At 40.5% G+C, this 13,892-nt stretch overlaps 1 long non-coding RNA gene across 1 annotated transcript; it reads left to right on the forward strand.

The window, feature by feature from the left end:
• The first annotated feature begins 5,123 nt into the window (after positions 1-5,123).
• LOC115376899 (uncharacterized) lies at positions 5,124-7,883 on the forward strand. Its single transcript, XR_003929864.1, has 3 exons — positions 5,124-5,263; positions 5,361-5,477; positions 5,981-7,883. It is a non-coding gene; the product is annotated as an uncharacterized LOC115376899 (long non-coding RNA).
• The last annotated feature ends 6,009 nt before the right edge of the window (positions 7,884-13,892 follow it).

Genomic DNA, 13,892 nt, shown 5'->3' on the forward strand with positions numbered 1-13,892 from the left:
CATGAACTGAGCTGCTCTGAGTTTGAAGAAGGAAATGCGTAAAACCCACACCCCCTCCTTTCTAATAGCTGATGAAACACACAGAGCTTACCTCCACTCTTTCTCTCTCTCACACACACAGCTTTGCAGGAAGCTAGGAAACACAAGATGCAACCACACCCCTCTACACACACACACACACACACACACACACACACACAACGTGCGCTTGATGACGTCAGAGGAGGGGTGAAGAAGAGGGGTGAGAGACCATACCTGGGCTGACAGGTGGCAACTTAATGACAGATCAGTGAGAAACGCCATCATCGTCATGTGGAGAATAGTTTTTTTTTTCAGTGTCAAAAAGCTGGAAGGTGCATGCAAAATCAAGAAAGGACACATTTGGCAAAGTACTGTCTTCAACGGGAAGTTATCACTGAAATCAGCTGGAAAAAAGGCCAGTTTGGGCTTTTTATCAAGTTTTAAAATCACAAAGCAGACATGCGCTTTGGGGAGAAATTCCCTCTTGGCTGTGAGACTTTATTAACAGCAGAGCTACTGCGATATGAACTGGGTCACTTCGGGTTCGGGTTTTCCTCTGGTCGTGTAACAGTGCAGCCCAAAATCACCACATGACGAGATTTAAAACCGGTTCAATAAAGTCTAATAGGAATGTAAAAAGAGGAATGTAAAAGCTGTTTGCTTCATGTTTGATGTCGGTCATGCTGCTGCTTCCTACTCAGACAAAAAAAAGAAAAAGAAAGAAAAAGAAAAAAACAGACAATTATCCACCACTTACCTTCACACGGAGACAGACTGAACAGCAGAAACAGGCATCCGGATAATAGAAGAGCTGGTTTGATCATCGCGGCTCCAAACGCCAGAGAATACAGGGAGGAAATGATAAAAAGCAGCCCGCTGTCTGGAAACACAGCTGACTTGCAAAGAGCCTGAACAACTAACTAACAAGCAGCAGGACTCATTCAAAGTTTACTTTCGGACTGTCACGCATTGGCCGTGACAGTCACGCATTCAGCCTCAATCTCAATCTCACGCTCTCACGCCAAATCTGACTTGTTTTCTATTGTAAATTTTTCCACGGGCCACGCACCGTCCGGTCAGGTCTGCCGGATCTGGTTGATTATTATTATCAGCTGATTATTGATTGTGCAATGCCGCGACTCGCAGTTAATCGCGCTGCGCGCAATAAACTATTTTGAGGAAGCAGGAGGACGGCATGATTCACGTCGTATGCACGTTCGCGCGCTGCGTGCATGACCGTGCATGTGCTCGTGCATAAGTGCCCGTACCGCAGCCTATTGGAGCACACCCCCTCCAACCGTGGTTAAGTTGATTTAACAGTCAGACGTTACTTTGGTGGTCCGTGGATTAATTTTTATCTTGTGGATTGAAGTTTGTGTAGCCAATATAAATGCTCGGGAAATCTGTTGTTCAAACGAAATTAACCTGATCCATCGGGGTGTTTTATGTAAATATCGTAGGCTACATTAAGATATTAATGGTATCACTCGTGTGCAACGATTTTTTTAATAATATTATTATGATTTTTTTTAATAATCCTATGTCAGTTCTGTTGTAGGACATTAATGACCAGCAGCTATACAGCGTTAGTAAGAGGTGTAGGGTATTAATTCAGGTATAGGACTGTATGCAGTACTATTGTTAAGGTATGCATATACCTTACACACACACACACACACACGTGTGTGTGGTGTGTGTGTGTGTGTGAGAGAGAGAGAGAGAGAGAGGGAGAGAGAGAGAGAGTCATTTAATGTCGCTCTCTAAACGCCTTAATTTCAGTCATTACAGTAAAAACTTTCCTTTTCCTCTGGTTACACAAGTACAAACAGTACAAAGTTCGGGTTTGAACTCCACCATAAAGTATCTCTGGAGGAAACACACACTAAAGTTTCATCCGGTGGGCTGGAGCTGAGGAGGCGCCTTGAACCTTAAATCGAAAGTAAACTTCGATTACTTTGGAGAAGTTTGTCGCGGAGAAAATGGCTTCAGCTTGAGTTATTTTTGAGGTTTTTTTTTTTTTTTTTTCAATCATCATGCTCCCTGTATTCTCTGGCGTTTGGTGCATTAACGTCTGAGCAGCGATGACCAGACCAGCTTTTCTATTATCCGGATGCCTGTTGCTGTTGTTCAGTCCGTCTCCGTGTGAAGGTAAGCGGTGGATAATTGTTGTTTGTCTGAGTAGGAAGCAGCAACATGGCGGCCGTCAAACATGAAGCAGACAGCTTTTACATCCCTCACATCGCCCTCATCAGGATTATTACTGATGTAGGCCTATTTCTCAATTTATTTGACTTTATTTCTCGGATCATGAAGGCGGGGATCTGTTGCAGAATGAGTTTGTCTTTTATTCTACAAAGTTCTCTGCTGAACAACAATAACATTATAATTTACCGACTGTTCAAAATAAAGAGTTAAATGTTAGTATGTCAGGCTGATATGAAGGCTACTGGGCACAATCTCGTACCTTTGTTACCAGAGTGTGTGTGCATTTATTTATCTCTGTGTTTTCCGGGTTCATAGTAAGACCGGATTGCACCAGTTTTAAGTCCCTTCCTGGGTAACACTTTACAATAACAGCACAATTAACGTTAGTTAATGCCGTAATAAACATTAAATAACAGGCAATGAACATTAAGTAACAGTTAACTAACCGTTAACTAATGCTGTTCATGCTAAGGTATTAATTTATGTGTTACTTAAGGGTTATTGTAGATATTATTAACATTAGTAAATGCCATAATAATCTTCAACTAACAGTTAATTAACCATTACAGCATTAACTAACGTTAACTAACATTAAGTAACATTAATTGTTGTACTGTTATTGTAAAGTGTTACTGCTTCCTGTGCTGATTGTGGGCGGCTCAGTTACAGAGCAGAGGAAAACAAAGCAGATGTGACGCAGTTGCAAAAGGTGTTCTTCCTGGATTCTGGCTGCACATTTTAGCTTTCTGACACTCTTCAGTATAATGATGGATGGTTTTCATATTGATCTGTCATTTTTCTGAGTAGGAATTAGCATCATGACTGCCATCACACATGGATCAATCCTCAAATTACTCTCATCATGATTTTTTGTTTATTATTATTTCTTGGATCATGAAGGCGTGGATCTGTTGCAGAATGAGGCGACATTTGTCATTTATTCTAGAGAGTTGGCCTGTCTCTGTTGTATAGGCGAAGTGTTGAAACCAGTTTTGTTTTCATTATATTAATATGAAGTAGTGTGTGTTCATGGTAGTTATAATGAACAAAGGAGATGCTGCTGGTGAGTCACTGAGGAAGTTGTGGCCTCTGACGATGAGGAGGGGAGGGACATCGAGGTGCTGGAGTTCAAAATCCTGAAAGCTTTCAAGTTCAGTCTGTGTTTATACTGAGGACTGAACTTCTCCACTCTCCTTAGTCTGAATAACTTTTCTGACTTCAGATCCTCTTGCCTGTTCAGTAGACATGAATTTTGACTTAAGTAGTTTAATAAATACAGTTTTAATATGTCCTGTTTTCCCCTGCCACGTGTGATGAATCCCGTTGTAAAATAAAGTTGATCTCAGCTTTGATTTTCCATCAGACTGTTGTCTTTCTTCTTCTAATACACTCTTGTTTATATTCTGAACTTTGTTCAAAATATAAATAACACTAAATGACAATAACTTGTTTTTGCCCTCATTCCTTACATGGGAGACATGAACTTGAAAAAAAAAAAAATCCTATTTCTCCCCAGGTCCGTCTCAGCTGATTGGTCCTGCTCAGCCAATAGTGGCAATACTTGGTGGTCGCATCTTTTTGCCGAGCCACCTGGAACCTGCTGTGGACGCTTTTGGCCGGACAGTGGAGTGGACGAGACCCGACCTGGAGCCCAGATTTGTCCATGTGTGGCGGCGTGACGGTGTGGAGGTTGTGTCTAGAAAACATCCATCCTACAAGGGCAGAACGTCTCTGTCCCTGGACAAACTGAAGAACGGAGACGTGTCACTGAAACTCTCTAAAGTGAAACTCTCTGATGAAGGAAAATACAGATGCTTCATTCCTTCACTGGGCAGAGAATCTATAGTTGAGCTTGTTGTTGGTAAGTAGGACTGTGTTTATTGTCCATGATGCATTCGTTCCCTCATGATGTGTTTTGTTACAATCAGTGTTGATGAGTAGCCTGTCTGCCCCTAGTGGCTGTTATGAGGAATAGAAATGTCTAAGGGTGCTTTCAGACCTGTGGCCCGTTTGCTTTGTTCCGATTCAGGGGCTAAATCGATAACAGTTGTTTCGTCTTTCGTTTGGGGCGTTTGTGTTCACATGGCAACTGTCTGTAGCGGTTCAAACCAGCTGTTCTCTCGTTGGTCAGAAATTACCCCGAAAGAAGAAGTTTCCTCTTCCGTTCTTACCCCGGAAAAAACCAAAACCATGGAGCATCTTCAGCGTGTGTGGCTAGTTTGTTTCTGTGTGTTTCTGTGGTTAATGTACCGGTGTTCTGTAACCGAGGAAAACATCCAGTTCTACCGGGAAACAAGACTGCTCAGGGAAAATAATAGAGAAGAAGATGTGCCGCGTCAGCAAATCGCTGATGAAGATGGGCTCTGATGCTTGCACAATCTGCACATCATAGTTATGAGTGAGTTGTGTCGGTTGCTGTGTCGACTATGTTCTCACTGCAAACGAACCGCTCCAGGGCTCGAATGGAAGAGAGCTGAGACCACCTCCTCTAGGCGATCTCGGCCCGCTTGTTTTGTCCTGCATCCATTCACATATGTCCAAACGAACGGATCTTTAGGGGGAAATGCTCACTGTTTCGGAACAACTGCTCCAAACGGGACAGGTCTGAAAGCACCCTAAATGTGTAAAGAGCACATATTGAAGCAGCATCATTAATTCACCCCCTGCTAGTCCTGTACTGCTGAACTGTATGTAGTACTTCACAACGATGATACTGACTGTCCTTGAGTGTGTACTTCCTCCTCTCCCTCCTCATCAGGTGCTGCCTCCTCTCCTGTCCTCAGCGTGACCAAAAGCAGCAGTGGAGTGGTTTTAGAGTGTGAAAGTAAAGGCTGGTACCCAGAGCCTGAGCTGTTTTGGCTGGACGCTGAGGGAAAGCTCCTCTCTGCTGGAGCTCCAGAGACAGTCAGAGGTCCTGATGGCCTCTATACTGTCAGCAGCAGAGTGACTGTGGAGAAGAGCCACAGCAACAGCTTCACCTGCAGGGTTCGGCAGAACAAAACACAGCAAACCAGGCAGAATCGGATTCATGTTCCAGGTCAGAGGGCTTTTATAGATGGGATGTGGGTTGTTTCCTTATTTGTGACATCTAGTTTTATATAAATGCCATGTTGTTCTGTGTTTTTTCATTTCAGATTCTTACTTCCCGTCTTCTCCTGCTGCTCCTGTCGCCACTGGCTTGTCTGTTGTCTTCTTGTGTTTTGTTGCTGTTGTCGTCTTTGTTGTGTGTATATGCAGATATATCGAAAACAGTGAGTAACACATTCATTTTTCCTCTCCTTCCTTTATGTCAGATTACCATCACATCTCCTTGATGGTTATATTGATTTGAATGATTCACATTTTTCATGAATTTCATTAACTCCGAAACCTAAATAAAAATACCACAGTGTTTATTGTTTATTGTGGAAAATAGTTGCTGCACCTTGATCAGTCAGCCAGTAGAGGGCGTATCTTTAAGGCTCTTTTCTTTTCAAAGTGGCCTGGGCTCTTTGCTGCAAATTACACGAAAAAAAATCTGATAACACAAAGGTTAAAATGCATATATATATATATTTTGAAAAGGTTATTTAATGCTGAATTATATTCCCATGCCATCAGTCAGCCTCTCTGACAAACATGTTTTCAGCTTCATGTTTTCATTGGGCCTGTATTTTCTTCAGTTTGGTGCCTTTTCTCTCCAAAAGACAAAACTCCATCAACACAACAGGTTTTAACATCAACTAACATCGTTTCCTGTTTCTGTTTCACACAGAGAGAAAGAGGGAGGAGAACAAAACCAACTCTCAGGGTAACAACACCGAACTTCAGTCCCTGAAGGAGGAAGGAAGAAACCAGGAGCAGCTCAACACAGAAAGAGAGACACTGAAGGATCTGGACAAGAAAAAGGCCAAACTGGAGGAAGAGCTGCAAAAGAAAGAGGAGGAAAGGAAACACTGTGTGGTGCAGTGTGATAATGATTCTGATTTTTGTAGTGATGGAGAACAACAGATGTGAAAACAAATTAAAACTGCAGCAGATGGAGAGAGAGAGGAGGGAGAGAAGGAGGAGGAGAAGAGAGACTCAAAGAAGGGGGGAAATAGAGTTTGCTGACAGTAAAACCATTTGAAGCCATCAGACAGAGAAAAGGAGCTGAGCACATCAGCTTTGGATTTCATGTCACAGCTGCCAGTCTTGATGTTTCCCACTTCCACACTGGGATTTGTAAAAGTGGAGACGAGGAGGAAGACTGGAAACAGATCCATGTTGACTTCAGAATCCCAGAGACTTGACCACCACCATCTCTCTGTCTCAGGTTGTTGACTTAAAATGCAGAAAAATGACTCAACATGAGATTATACAGTTTTTATGACAGTACTGACTTAGTAATGTTTCTAGTTTTGGATATTAAATTTTTGCATATTTTTGTATCATAGCTTATTGTGTTGCTTATTATTATGTTTTGAATGTGTTGTGATAACTCAACATGTGATTGTACAGTTAGAAATGACAATACTGTATGTATGTATTTTTTGTATCACAGCTTATTGTGTTGTTCATAATTAGATTTTGAATGCATACATTCAACTTCTGTTTCCAGTTGTGTGAGATATAAAATGATTCAAATTAAAATTATACACAGAGTTTATATCACACCACATAAGTTAAAAAAAAATGGACCCAAATGTCTCTGAACTGTGCTGGCATGGCTGTGGTGAGCCTGGTACTTTCATGCATTTATTATGGTTCTGCCCAGTGGTAAAACAATTTTGGTTTGAAGTAATTGATATTCTAAAAGTGATATTAAATATTCACATTCCCCAGTGTCCTGTTGTATGTGTATTGGGAAGTAGAGTGGAAAATATACATACAAGAAGGACTCAACGTACCATTGCTCTAGCTTTTCTGTCTGTGAAGAGGACAATACTTATGAACTGCAAGATACGCAAGCCAGACTGCTACAATATACATAGTTGGCTGAAGGACTTTTTAGACCTGCTGTCAATGGAAAAGGCAACCTCAGTGCTTAAAGATAATGAAAATGAGCAAGGTGCTCCATGGACTGTCATTAGAGAACACTTAAACAATAGAACAATAACCTGATCTGAAGTGTCTGACATGTTTTTGTTGAACTGAACTGATGTAAAACAAAATGTTGAAGGATCTGCCTAATGTGATGAAGCTCCGGCACCATCATTTCTTAAGTTTATCTGTACCAACTCCACCCCCCTCCCTTTTTTTTTTTTTTGTCTTGTCTTAAATTGTGCATCATTGTAATGTGTTTTTTGTTGTGTTATGTGAAATGTGGTGCTGTCATTGTCCTTTTTGTTTTTTTTTTTGAAAAATTATAAATGGAAAAAAAAAAAACATTTTGAATGCATTGTGATGATTAAATTCTGCCTCATTCCTCGGTGATAATGCACATCAGGCTGTGTGTCAGTGTCACACCTGTACGATATGACATCAGGTGTGTCTGCAGAAAAAAAAAGATTTTGTAAGCTTGAACACTGTAAACTGAAGTGTAAATATTCATCATGACTTTTGAGTTGAGCTCTGGGTGGGATGGATTTTATTTAGCTATGAAATGACAGGATTCACATGTCAAGCCAAGTAATGTAAAAATGCACTGCCTCTGTGTTCCTCGTACTGTAATAAAGTTGATTGATGTTACAATTCAATTCAGTTCAATTTTATTTGTTTGGCATCAGATCATGATAAAAGTTTCTCAAGGTGCTTTACAGAAACCCAACAGATATCGGCCAAATCCATGGAGCAAAATCCCCCCAAGAGCAGCACAGGGCGACAGTGGTGAGGAAGAAACCCTGAATAAAAGCTCCAACTCTGCCCCCTGCAGGACGTCAGATGAACTGTCACTTATATTCCCACAAGGACCTTTGATGAAATGTGAGATATTGTCATGTGATCAGCTGCCAACAGGATGGAGGTCTGTCACTGAGCACAGCTGCAGGAAAACAAAGTCTTACATGAAATGTGGTTTATTTGATATTCCAGTTTCATTGTCCAGGCCAGGTGAATTATTTATCCCTCAGCTTCAGGGAGCAGACGAGGTGGGAAACTTCCTTTAACAGCTGATAACTTCAAAATAAAAGACAAGAAAAGGAAAAGTCTGGTGTCCGTGGAGACTTTAAATATCCGTGATGGAGTAAATGGCACTTCAGAGGCTGAGACCTGGACAGAAAAGGATTCTGGGTAACATTTCTTAGAGTTAAACATGACCATGATGCACTGCTGATGGACAATTAACTGTATGCTCATTGGTCTATAAATGACAACACAGTTTGAACCCTGTGGTTAATATAGATTATGGGGTTGTTGAATAGACACACACAGTCTCAACATTGTTAATTTAGATCTAAATCTAAATAGACTTGTGCATTAATCTGTTCAGAGCACAAAACACAAAGTCAAAACACATCGCCGCCCAGCTCAGCTCAAGGTTCAAGTTTTGTTTTATGACACTTTGGACATTTATACTTACCTCTGAGATGAGGCGATTCCCTGAGACATCAAACAGGTCGGTTGGATTTCTGTTTTAATATCTGAAATTTTCTAAATAAAATCTACCTCAGCCATGAAAAGTCTTTATCAGCTTTAGTGAGCTGCATTTAAATTAAGAGCTCGTCTGCTGTCACTGCTGGACGTCGTCTTTGAACAACGAGTTTATTCTCTTTTCATACTTTCACTTTTTAGGGTGGCCCATTTTTACATGCAAATTTTCAACTTCAGATTTTTTAAGCTCCTAACCCCTAAATTGGTTGCAATACATGAGAAAACTCTGCTGGTGGATTTTTTTTTTCAATCGGACAACATTTCCCCCTCTCTCATCGACCTTGAAGTTTAGCCATAGACTTAACACAGTCTGTTTTCACATGTGAATAGGGTAAAAATTTTATCCCACAGATATCACCATGAAACTTACTAAGCTGATTACTTATAATAAGCCAAACAAAAAATGTATTACAAATTATTTGAAATTCTTTGTTTACATGAGCAAATTTCAAGTTGTTGCCTCACCGAGAATGAAGGTGAAATTGAATGAATAAAAACGACAATCCTTGAAAACAAGTGACATTTATTCCCCCTTTGTTTATATGAGCAAATTTCAAGTTGAAGTTGAAAAGCCCAGCAGGAGTAGGAGTAAACCTTTAGATTTTTTGCGATAGTTCTTATTAGATTAATCTTATTCCAAGTTAGCAACTCTGTTAGAGAGAAAAGGTGCAAGATAACATTTATATGTTCTCAGACAAAGTAAACAAAAAAGAAAGAAAAGAGATGATCAAAATAACCAGATCAATGTTTGTTAGTTAAACGTTTCCTTCTGTTCCAGGTTTTGTAAATATAAATATAACTACTTATATCAGGATATTTTGTTAAGTTTATCTTGAGTTTTCTCTTTTGTATTCTAACATGTTGGGAATAAATGTCACTTGTTTTCAAGGACTGTTGTTTTTATTCATTCAATTTCACCTTCATTCTCGGGAAAGGATAATGTTGCAACTGAGGCTAAAGATCAACTTGAAATTTGCAAGAAAGAAAAGAAATGTAATACATTTTTGTTTGGCTAATTGTAAGCAGGGGCGGACTGGGACTAAAAAACAGCCCTGGACTTTGACTAAGCCCAGCCCAAAACAACGGATTTCATGAACTGTTGGTCCTTTCCCCCGCACCAAAGCCGCTAACAAATTCCTTCTGACAATTACGTGCTCTGCGACTCGGTCTACCGAAGCCATTCCAATACGGCATTTTTTTTTTTTTTTTTTTTTTTTTTTTTTTTTTGAGCTGGCCAAGGTAACACAAACCAATCAGGGCTCAAATTTTATGTCGCGAGTTTTTGCACAGGTCATGAAACAACTTGACACCAGTCACTGCAGCTCCACAGCCTTTCACCCAGAGATTAAGGGAGCGAGCGAACGTTTTCACCAGACTCTGAAGTCTGTGCTTCGAACTTACTACCTGGAGTTCAACAACGACTGGGATGACGGTGTTCATCTCCTCCTCTTTGCTGCTCAGGAGGTGGTGCAAGAGTCCTTAGGCTTCAGTCCCGCAGAGCTGGTGTTCACACATACGGTGCGGGGCCCCTTAAAACTCTCATAGGAAAAATGGCTTGGTGATAGTGTTACAGGTCTTGGTATAAGAACCCATAAGCAGATAAAAGTTCCTGTAAACAGGAGAAATGATGAGGACAGGCAATGTTGCTTGTTGTCAGTTCGGCTTCTCTCAGAATGTATTTGCCGTTAAACAATATCTTTTTTTCCCATCTTTGTTTTTATTATATCAGTGTCTTTTTATCCAAAAGATCCACAAGTAACAAAAATAAAACAACATGCATACACATGTCACAGTCTTTACCACTTTGGAATAAAACATACATTTTCTATTAACCATAAAAAAAATTATAATGAATCCATGTATTAGTAAATCCTGTATTAATAAATCCTCCTTCAGTCCATGAACTGAGCTAGTATTTTAATGTAATTTACAACTATCAAAAATAAAAATTCAACATTCTTCTGAAATGTAAAAATACTGAGCATTTACGTTTCCCCTTATGTAATGACATACAGTGCAAAACGAAAGTGGCATTCACTAGTATCAGTTCAGTAAGAATGTGAGCTGAAAACTGGCAAAATAAATACCATAAATTGTAAACTGTAAACACCATTATTTTTTTTTTTTTTTTTTTGGAACAAGCTGTTGTACAAAACCCAACAGTATTTAACCAAAACCTGAAACGTACTGGAGCCTTGAACCGCTAACCAAAACATAAAAAGGTCCAAACTTGGTCGCAGTGTAACTTTAACGTTACAGATGGCGTCATTTTAGGCAACCGCAACAATAAGGAAACAGTATTTTCTCCACTTTCCTCCAGAACATGTAAATGTGGCATTTACTCCCACTGCATCGATCTAATAAATGTTAATTAACATGTGCCTACCAGTTCTGAAACTTCACAAACCTGTTAACGGGAAAAATAATGAGGACAGGTAACGTTGCTTGTTGTCAGTTCAGCTTCTCTCATTAGAACGAGCTCAAGTAGCTCAAGTCGTTGAATAAGAGAGTCGCAGGGAAAAGCAACGCACGCACTGCCCCTTGCTGGCAGCACTGAGGTGCTGAAAAAGTGTATTAGACAAAAACCTTGTACTGTAGTTTTACAAATTGGCGATAAATGACTTCCTTGGCTCAAATTCAAATATCATTCTTACAAAAACGTAACAAAATAAAAGCATTCATGTGTCATTCATGTGTCACAATAGCGAACCACAAAACCTGCTTGACTATGTTTGTAATTTGCGTTTCAAACTTAACCACGCTTATGAATTGGAGAAACAAAACATGTGCGTTGCACAGTAAAAAATGAAGAGATGGTTTGATAAGGAAGGAAGCAGAAGCTCTAGTCCACGGGGAAAAGTTTTGGTGTTGCTACCTGTTCCAGGTTCAACTCTGCAGGAACGGTATTGTGGTCCCTGTGTTGTCAAGGAGAAAGGCAGTGACCAGAGACTTCATTGTCGTCATTCCAGAACGCAGACGACAGAGTAGACTGGGTCATATCAACATGATGAAACCGTACCTGGAAAGGAAGGCTGGTTTTCAGTCTCCTGTCAGAGCAGAGGGCAAGGCTGCCTTGGCGCTGTCCAGTGCTGAAACCATTGACCAGGGCGGCTCGGTCATGGCGCTGTCCAGTGCTGAACGGTTGCAAAAGCAGGTAAACTACATGCTGGAGAAAAGCATTGCAGAGGCCAGCTCGAGTTCATGGAGTTCACTGTTTGTAGTTCACCACTTGTAATAAATAGACGGTGGTGGTCAAGTCTCTTGGATTCTGAAGTCAACATGGATCAGTTTCCAGTCTTCCTCCTCGTCTCCACTTTTACAAATCCCAGTGTGGAAGTGGGAAACATCAACACTGGCAGCTGTGACATGAAATCCAAAGCTGATGTGCTCAGCTCCTTTTCTCTGTCTGATGGCTTCAAATGTCTGCCGGATGTGAGCAGAGATGAAGAAGCTGCTCAGAGCTCAGAGGGACTCAGACTGTTCCAGCGCTGCTTGGAGCCGCTGGAGAGAGGAAGTGGAGAGCAGCTGTTCAACAGGATCACAGCAGGAAGCTGCACTTCATTTACCTGCTTTACTGTCAGTGAACTCTCTGATGAGGAACTGGGAAAATTAACACTGTGTGAAATGAGCATGTGCAACATTTATCGTACTGGTATTTTTCTTTTTCCCCGTCTTTGTGTCTCTCTTCTCCTCCATCTTCCTCTCTTCCTCCTCTCTCTCCAGTCTTTCTTCAGCTTCAGCTCTTCCCTCAGTCAGCTGATCTTTCTCCTGCGGCTCTTCCTGATTCTCTGTTTCCTCTCTTCTTCAAATCCATGTGGGATTTCTCCTCCTGACTTTCCAGAGCTTTTTCTTTCTGCTGTTCCTCTGCCTGAGTCTTCCTCTCTTGCTCATCCCTCTGTTTCTCTGCCTCCTCCTGTTTTCCTTTGATTTGTTCGGTTCGGTCTTTCCTCTCATCAGTTTATCACACAGCTCTTCCAAGTGTTTACTTTCCTTCTCTTTCTTTTGCAGCTCTTCCCACAGTTTGGCCTTTTTCCACATCCACAGCCTTCATCTGGGACTTTAGTTAAACATAGTTCCACTGAAATCTGTTCTCCTCCTTCTTTCTCTCTGTGTGAAACAGAAACAGGAAACAATGTTAGTTGATGTTAAAACCTGTTGTGTTGATGGAGTTTTGTTTTTTGGAGAAAAAAGGCAACAAACAAAAGAAAATATAGACACAATGAAAACATGTTTGTCAGAGAGGTTGACTGATGGCATGGGGATATAATTCAGCATGAAATAACCTTTTCAAAAAACATTATTTTTCTCTTTATATTTTAATCGTTTATATAACCATTTAACAATTTTAAGATCTTTTTTTTTTTTTAGTTCTTTGTATTTGCCACATTTCCTCTAGTCTCAGTAGAGAGACAAATAAGATAAAGGCAAAGAGGTGATGACAGGCAGCAAAGAGCCCAGGCCACTTTGGCAAGAACTGAGCCTTAAAGATACGCCCTCTACTGGGTGACTGATCAAGGTGCATCTACCACAACTATTGTTTTTTTTAAAGTAAACAATAAACACTGGTGTTTTTATTGAGGTTTTGGAGTTAATGAAGTTCATAAAAAATGTGAATTATTCAAATCAATATAACCATCAAAGAGATGTGATTGTAGTCCCACATAAAAAAAGGAGAGGAAAAATGAATGTGTTACTCACCGAGTAAGAAAAGTCTGCATTTCCACACAATGAAGATGACAACAGCACACAGGAAGGCAACAGACAACCCGATGTCGGCAGACGAGTAGGTGAAAACAGGAACAGCAGGAGAAGCCGGGAAGAAATCATCTGAAATGATAAAACACAGAACAAGATGACATTTATATAAAACTAGATGTCACATCTTTAAACTTAATAAATGTTTGTAGAAGTAGTCTGCATGCCTAGGTGCTTGGTTTTATACACCTGTGGCCATGGAAGTGATTGGAACACCTGAATTCAATGATTTGGATAGCTGAGTGAATACGTTTGGCAATATAGTGTATGCCAACAACCCACATCACATCTATAAAAGCCCCCTGACCTGGGACGTGGATGTGTGTGTCCCTGCTCTGGTTGATGCTGAGCTGCTGAACCCT

The sequence above is a fragment of the Myripristis murdjan genome, chromosome 18 (genome assembly GCF_902150065.1).
Source record: "Myripristis murdjan chromosome 18, fMyrMur1.1, whole genome shotgun sequence".
In the NCBI taxonomy this organism is placed as follows: Eukaryota; Metazoa; Chordata; class Actinopteri; order Holocentriformes; family Holocentridae; genus Myripristis; species Myripristis murdjan.